Source organism: Benincasa hispida, chromosome 6 (genome assembly GCF_009727055.1).
Source record: "Benincasa hispida cultivar B227 chromosome 6, ASM972705v1, whole genome shotgun sequence".
Taxonomy (NCBI): domain Eukaryota; kingdom Viridiplantae; phylum Streptophyta; class Magnoliopsida; order Cucurbitales; family Cucurbitaceae; genus Benincasa; species Benincasa hispida.
The window spans coordinates 8,966,090-8,973,771 of record NC_052354.1 but is presented as its reverse complement, the minus strand read 5'-3'; the positions used below and the strand labels follow the sequence as shown (position 1 = coordinate 8,973,771).

The 7,682-nt window shown below is 35.9% G+C and overlaps 1 long non-coding RNA gene across 1 annotated transcript; it reads right to left on the bottom strand.

The window, feature by feature from the left end:
• Positions 1–2,714: 2,714 nt before the first annotated feature.
• Positions 2,715–4,568, bottom strand: LOC120080561. Its single transcript, XR_005482551.1, has 3 exons — positions 4,044–4,568; positions 3,886–3,956; positions 2,715–2,791 (listed from the first exon to the last, which is right to left on the bottom strand). It is a non-coding gene; the product is annotated as an uncharacterized LOC120080561 (long non-coding RNA).
• Between the last annotated feature and the right edge of the window lie 3,114 nt (positions 4,569–7,682).

Sequence of the window (7,682 nt, the reverse complement as noted above, 5' to 3'; positions counted from 1 at the left end):
AAGTCTAGTAGGTTCCAATACTCTTAATTTAGTCCCTAACATGAACAACAAATGTGTACAAACACTAACAAGGTAAAACATCTAAGTATTCCTTGAGTTCTTAAGTGGTAGACAGCAGGGCAATTAACTTCTTAGGAGATCACCTCTACCTAGGAAAAAGGAAAACATTTGAAAAGAATGAGCTACTAGCCCAGTGAGTGACTATAAAGACACATACTTTTATGCTGAAAACTACCAAGCAAACTCATACTTAAACTTTAAAACATGAAGCTACTAGAAATCATTAAACATCTTAAACCTTAGTTGAGAGAGAACCCTTTTACTTAATCCCTCAATGTCAATCCTTAGTTGGTATGGAGTAATCTCAACACTACCAATGTCAACTCCACCTACGTGCACGTGGTAATAACTAAGTGTCGTCATACCTTAGGTACAATGACCAAGATACATTCTCATAGTCCTTCAGTGTCGAGCTCAACATAATCATCATAAAAACTTATTTATTGAAACATGTATACTTAAAAGCATAAATAAAATAAACATATGCTTCAACATATTTTTCATAAACTCATGAAAAACTAGCACATGCTTGTAAACGTAAAGCATATAAATACTTGGAACATGCTTTCATAAACATCTTTTAAATTGAGCATGTGTTGAGAATACTCTTAAAAAACTAGTTTTCTTGGACAACTACCTCATTCATACTTAAGATGAAGGCAAGTATGAAAACTAGTTTTTTAAGGAAGACATGTGTTTGCAAAACACATAAAAAATACTTAGTTTTGTCACTCACAACCTTCGACATTCTCCTTGTGGTTAGTAAGCTTCTCTTATGGGCATTTGTCTTGTGAGGTTGGCAAACATCTTTGGTTAATGTCACTAGCTCCCTTGTGAGCCTAACACACTTAAACAAGCTTAATATTAACTTAGAACATGGCCAACGCATGTCTACCAATGCAAACAACACTTAAGTACCTCGGGTCAAAAGACTTGGCTTGGCAGCCACAACCTTCCTATGTGTCAATGCATGCCTATGCGAGCATGCCTCACTCATGCATATCGCACATCACCTTGCAGGTGTGCGTCTCAACACATCCATGCACGTCCTTGCTCCCATAGAAAAACCCTTGTGCTCACACACGCTTCACTGTGCAACCTCCCATGCACACGCTTGGTGCAACGCTCAACATTTACTTTGTCCTCGCACGCATATGCTAGCAACTTTGTCTAGCCTTTCAAGCTACTTGCTTACTCAACCTAAGAAGTTGTCTGCTTGTTTAACACAAGAATCAAGATTCAACTTCAACTTAAATTTCTTATTTTTTTCAGACATTATTTCGGAAAATTTCTTTCTACAAACTTGTGTAGAAATGTCTTAACTTGCTATCTTCCGATTTGAACGTTAAATTCTTCACGGTCTAGTCGGAATTCTTCAATCTTCTCCTCTAGCCCAAATTCATCCAAGAACTAGACCTTTATGAGAAAATTTTCGAATTTCAACTCGATTTCTTAGAATATCTTTTCCGGTAGCTCAGGGCCTTCAACTACACTCATAAATCGTTCAAATCATCTCTTTTTCACGAGTAAACTGCTCAAAATAAGTTTTTGAACTAACACCTTCGTTTTATACTAAAAACCTGCATGCTTCAACTTAAGACCAAAGTGTCAACTAGCCCACTAAATGGGGTTAACTCCTTAAACCTCGATAGCTGGCCCATTACAAGCTGTGATTAAGCTGAAAGTTTTCCTTAATTACCAACGTATGGAATCTTAAATCTTACCAACACATATCTTTGTTTGGACGCATACACCTCTCGGCCAGCGCATGCCTCGGCGCCCCTTCTTGCGCCTAGCTCCTAGTCTCAAGATCATCACATGGCCTCTTTTGCACGCACACCTTTACCTAGCCAGCGTACACCATCACACGCCAAGTTACTGCCACTGTGCCTTAGGCAACTTTGTCATGTTGCACACGTTCACACCCATCTAACCTCATCATTGGGCTTGGCTAGCGCATCGCCTATGCTCAACGCATAGCCTCACTCTCGGCCAACACTTGCCACACCTATTCCTTGTCTCAATGCCCAACTTGCATTTAACTAACCTCCAAGGAGGCACATGGTTGCCCATACTCTTGGCAACTACCTTCTACACATGAGACCAACACCTAGCTTCTATATTTAGTCAAAATTTCCTACTAAGTGTCTACATACTTTGCTACCTGAGAGCTTTCATCTTAACACTTAGAACAATTCTCAAGCTTCTTCCCTACAAACATAATATTAACTTACCCTTAATCTTACTTAATAAACTAATTAACATGCTTAAGTAGGGAAAATAAGGTTCGGGGTTTACGTCCTAAATAGAGAATTTGGCATGAAGGACATAGATTAGTCAAGAATGATCTTCAGGATTGAAAGCACAAGAGACAAAGAGACTGGAACAACCCGACCCCCTAGGACTCAAGCTAGGCCGTTACTAAACACATACATTCATGGAACTTAAAACGACATCCTTTTATAGTGAAATAAATGCTAAATAAATAGGGTAAATTCAAAAGACCTCCATTAAATTCAAATATTAAAAACAAATGATAGAGTACCCATAAGTCATAAATGATAATAAATAAGTCTAAAAACCAATCTTAACAATAAGTTTCAAACGTCAAAATTGAAAGTTGAAAAACAAGGAAAGAAATCTAAATATCATGAGCGGAAGCATAAAACTGGTCCCCAGTGGCTCGTTCATGGACTCCTCTTGTCATTCGCCAGCGCGTCCTTGCTCTTACCTAAAACATAAACATGAGAAATGGTGAGTATAAAATACTTAGTAAATAACCTCATTACCGGGTTCAGACTGATTTATGTCCAATAAATGCAACATGAACTGAAACTCTCTACTAGTGGGACTAGAAGATTTCCCTTTCATGGCTCATTCTTTTTCCTTTCCCCTAGAGTGCACCTCTTTCGTACACCTCAGGTCCTCTCTATGAATGTAGGGATGTGTACCTCTTTCATACACATGGTTATGCATACACCTCTTTCGTATACATATGACCCACTGAATGTGTACCTCTTACGTACACATGGTTATATGTACACCTCTTTCGTATACACATAACTCACTGGGTATGTATCTCTTACGTACACCCCATATGCTTTCTATGAATGTAGGGATGCATACCTCTTTCGTACACATGGTTATGTATACACCTCTTTCACATACACATAACCCACTAAATATGTACCTCTAACGTACGCCCTCGTACCCTCTAGGTATGTACCACTTTTGTACACACCAGCCCTAGGACATCTCTTTGATGTACTAGCGTCCTTAGACATGCATCACTGTCATGCAGTCAAATAATTTGGAAAGGAAAAGAGGTCGCACCTAACTTCATATTACATATAACATTCACATAATCATAAGTCCTCTAAAATCTTCTCATCAAAGTCATACTAACCAACTCATCATACGTGTTTAATCTAGCATTAATGGATCCATTCTAATACATCACTTTCATGCACTAAACTATGTAAACAATCAAGTATTCGAGATTTCATAATATATCATATGGTCTACATATTCTCATAGTAAATCGCATAACTATATAATTCAGCAAATGTCTAGTCCTTATCTAACTTTAAGACATTCCAGTACGAGTGCCACTTAACTCATAATTTAAGGGTCATGCTCGATCATCCTTTTAATATAACTCATAGAATTCTAAATCAAGCTCATACATAATCATAAGAAATATTACAACATGCTCATATATCTTTCCTAAATAGTCCATTCAACCTCGAATAATCAAAATTATCCTTGTAAACAGTCGTAGGTTCCTGAAATCTACAGTTTTTTGCCTGTAGTAAGATTACTTACCTCAAATTTGGTCACGAACAACAGTCCATGAAAATAATCCCTTGAAGCTTTTGAATGAACTTGAATTCACCCTATAACATAAATTACTAAATTTAGTTTAGTAGCCATGGCCTTAGGGTGTAAATCCAATTTAGTTCAAACGTTCCCAATTTACTTACCAATGAAAAATTTACCACAATCTAACCATCTTTGCCAATATTGATCTTCAATTTGACGGGTCACCTCAAAGCTTCCAAACCTTGAATCTAAAGCTCACCAAAATAAGGTTCCAATCCAAACAGCGGCTGAATGGCAGTAGGTGACGTCGAACGGCCGAACTGACACGTGGCGGTGACTGACAATGTCTGGAAGGTGACGACGACATCTGGAATGCGCGATTGGGCAAGGCGACGGAAACGGTTGGAGCGCGCCGCGACTTCGGGCGGTCCGACGCAAGACAAATCTGACACGCGCGACTGGATGGGCGAGCGGTGGATGAAACGTGCGGCGGCGAGGCAGAGGGGAGCTGACAGTGAGGGTTTAAGAAAGGGGAGGGGGCGCGTGCGAGGCTGAAGGGGGGAAGGGTTCTTCGATTTTTGTGCCAGAGGGGAAAGACAGGAGATTTGTAAAATAAATAAATAAAATTTTATTTGATTTTCTTCTAACCTATTTTATTTTATACTAAACTATTTTTATCTTATCATTTTCTTCTATACAAAGATATATATATATGACTGTATATATTCTTAAAACTATTTCCTTTTTCTCTTCAAATTCCAAATATCAAAACAATTTTCTCCGGATTTAGATTCAATTCTCGACATTAACTTAAAATTAAATTAATGCAACATAGATCCAAATCTTTCCTTTAAATAAACTTGAATTTCAAAATTAACAAAATTGTCCTCAAATTTTACGAAAATACAGAATTTGAATTATGAAAAACTTAGGATGTTACAGAGACATCTATCCTAAATACCGGTCGACAAAGCTACTGTGAGAAAATCATCAAGAGATTCTACCTATCCAATGCTAAACTCGTAATTATACCTATTGCACAATATTTTAAGTTGTCCTCAGCTAATTCACCTATAGAAACTATTTTGGAACAACTAAATCACATGTCAACAATCCCTTACAATCAAGCTGTTGGAACCCTTATGTACTTAATGATATTAAGTAGACCAGACCTCTCCTATAGTGCCAGCTTAGTAAGTAGATATATGTCTAACCTAGGAAAAAGACATTTAGAAGCCATAGAATGGATATTAAGGTATCTAATTTGGTCAAGGAATGTAAGTCTAACCGATCAGAGTGCACAAAAACCAGAATTAAAACTATATGGATATGTTGACTCTGATTTGACAAGGGATCGAAACAAGAGACGATCTTTAATAGGTTATGCATTTCTATATGAACCTAATCTACTCAACTGGAAAGCGATATTACAATCACTTGTGGCATTATCTACGATGGAGGCAAAATATATTGCACTATCAGAAGAAATTAAATAGGGGTTGTGGCTTAAGGGCTTAATGAAGGACTTTGGTTTAAATCAAACAATAGTAAAGATCTACTATGACAGCCAAAGTTCCAATCATCTTTCTAAAAATCTACAATACCATATTCGAACTAAACACATAGATGTAAAGTACCACTTTGTTCGAGACAAAATAGAGAAAGGAGAATTTGAAGATCTAAAGATACATACCTCTAAAAGTACAACTGGCATGCTTACGAAGCCTATTATAAAGCTCAATAGAAAAATGGTGAAGACAAGTCAGATCTGGAAGGATTGAAGACTGCATGCGTTGGAATCAATTTGAAGAACTGAAGAAAATGATTCCAACGACTATTCTTTTCCAACTAACTTTTAACTGTAATAGATCTTCACAACATATATATATGGAGATTCAAATAAAGTGAGTTAGAGAGAAAATCTATATAGAGAGAAAAACTTATCTTCATTTTTAGTCCCCAAGAGAAAAGAAATTTTCCTTCCCATGGATGTAGGTCATTGTTTGCTGAAACTATTGGGAATGTCCTAAAACTATTTGTAAACGTTAAACCTATTTTATTCACAATAAAGGTATTATTGAGACGTCATTCAATAAAAGTATTATTGTACATTTATTTATAAATCCAATAAACAAACTCAGGGCTATAACATGAATACTTAAACTTTATGTAGAGACATAAAAATCGATCAAGTTTTAATATATAGCCAAAAAGGTCTATAAGTATATGAATGAGGTTGGGAACCTTATCTTGGGGACACTATGGATGTGGCCCTTTTTGTATATTGATACAAACGATGTGATCCCAAAGTCATTCATGTGGAGACATGAGAGTGGGTGCATCCATGTAAAAAACATTTGCATAAGACTAGACCATGAAATAGTCACCTTTTCTTATGACATTGTTTACTATTGAAGACTGACTATTTCAAAGCGATGACCTAGGTAACTTGACCCTAATCCTGAGCTAACTATGAACTCTTGTTTATTTGAGATTATCATTAGATTTTCATGGGTGAGGGTTGGCTCAACAGCGCTGACTCAATACGTCTCCCATTTTAAGAGTAAAACTGGGTAGATAGCTGGGGACATAGACTATAAGATGGAACTCACTCTAACCTGCTTTTAGGGATAGTAGAGAGGTTGTTCCCTGAAGTGCTGACTTCGGATCTTGAACAAGGGGCCCCACCCTCTCATTGGCCCGAGAGAGACTCGATTTGATGATTGAATCACAAACCAATTGTTCATTAAAGGATCCATGGAACTTAAAGAATAAGAGGTAATCTCAAGGGTAAAATAGCTATAAACCTAGCCGTTATTACGAATAACCTATGAAGAGTTAACTTACTAGTTATGGTTATATCAAGTAGACACAATATATCTACAGTGAGGGGAGTGCAACTACTGGGATTTAGTGGAGTGACCCGGTAGTTAATAATGTTAGTTAATTAGGTTAAAGAGTTTAGTCGATTAATCTCGGATCGTCGGAGCCCATAATCTGTAGGTTCATTAGGGCCCCTACTAGCGCACAAATGGAATAAACTTTAGAATAGAGTGATGAGTTTAATTTGAAACGTTTAAATACGAATTAAGATAATGAGTAATTATATGCAATATAATTACATGCTTAATTACCGAATTAAACGAAATTGGAGAATTGGATAATATTTAAATATGATTTAAATATTCATGGTTGTGAAATTGGTGTTTTATTAATTTAACATTAGATATTAAATTATTTTAATTAATTAATTTTTTTAATTAATTAGACCAATTAAATTTAAAATTGAAAATTTGAATTAAAATTTCAAATTAAAAAAATTAATTTTATGTTTAATTTAATTTTTGGAAATTAGATTAAAATTGAATTTAAAAAAATAATAAATTAATTGATTTTAAATCAATTTTATATAGAATTGATTTTGGAAAATTGAAAATTCAATTTTAAAACCTCTTTAGTAGTTCTTCCAAGATTACTCATATTTCCACCAAATTCTCCATGGAGGAGCCGTCAAATTATGATGCAGAGCTTGTATGATCAGCTTACATGAATGAAATGAATAAAATCAGCTTCATCCCACTAAGTTTATATTCATGCAATCAAAATTTTGAAGCTGAAGTTATTGAAGAAGTGGTTCTTCATTCTTCAGCTAAAAACCAGAAATTTCTCCTCCAAAATTCCCGTTCATTTTGAGTCCCACAAACTCATTCTAAAATTCAAAGAGAATAGTAGGAAAGATCTTGGTGGTATATACCTTGCAGCTGAGGAGATTGAAGCTGATTTTGAAGGTGAGTTATAGT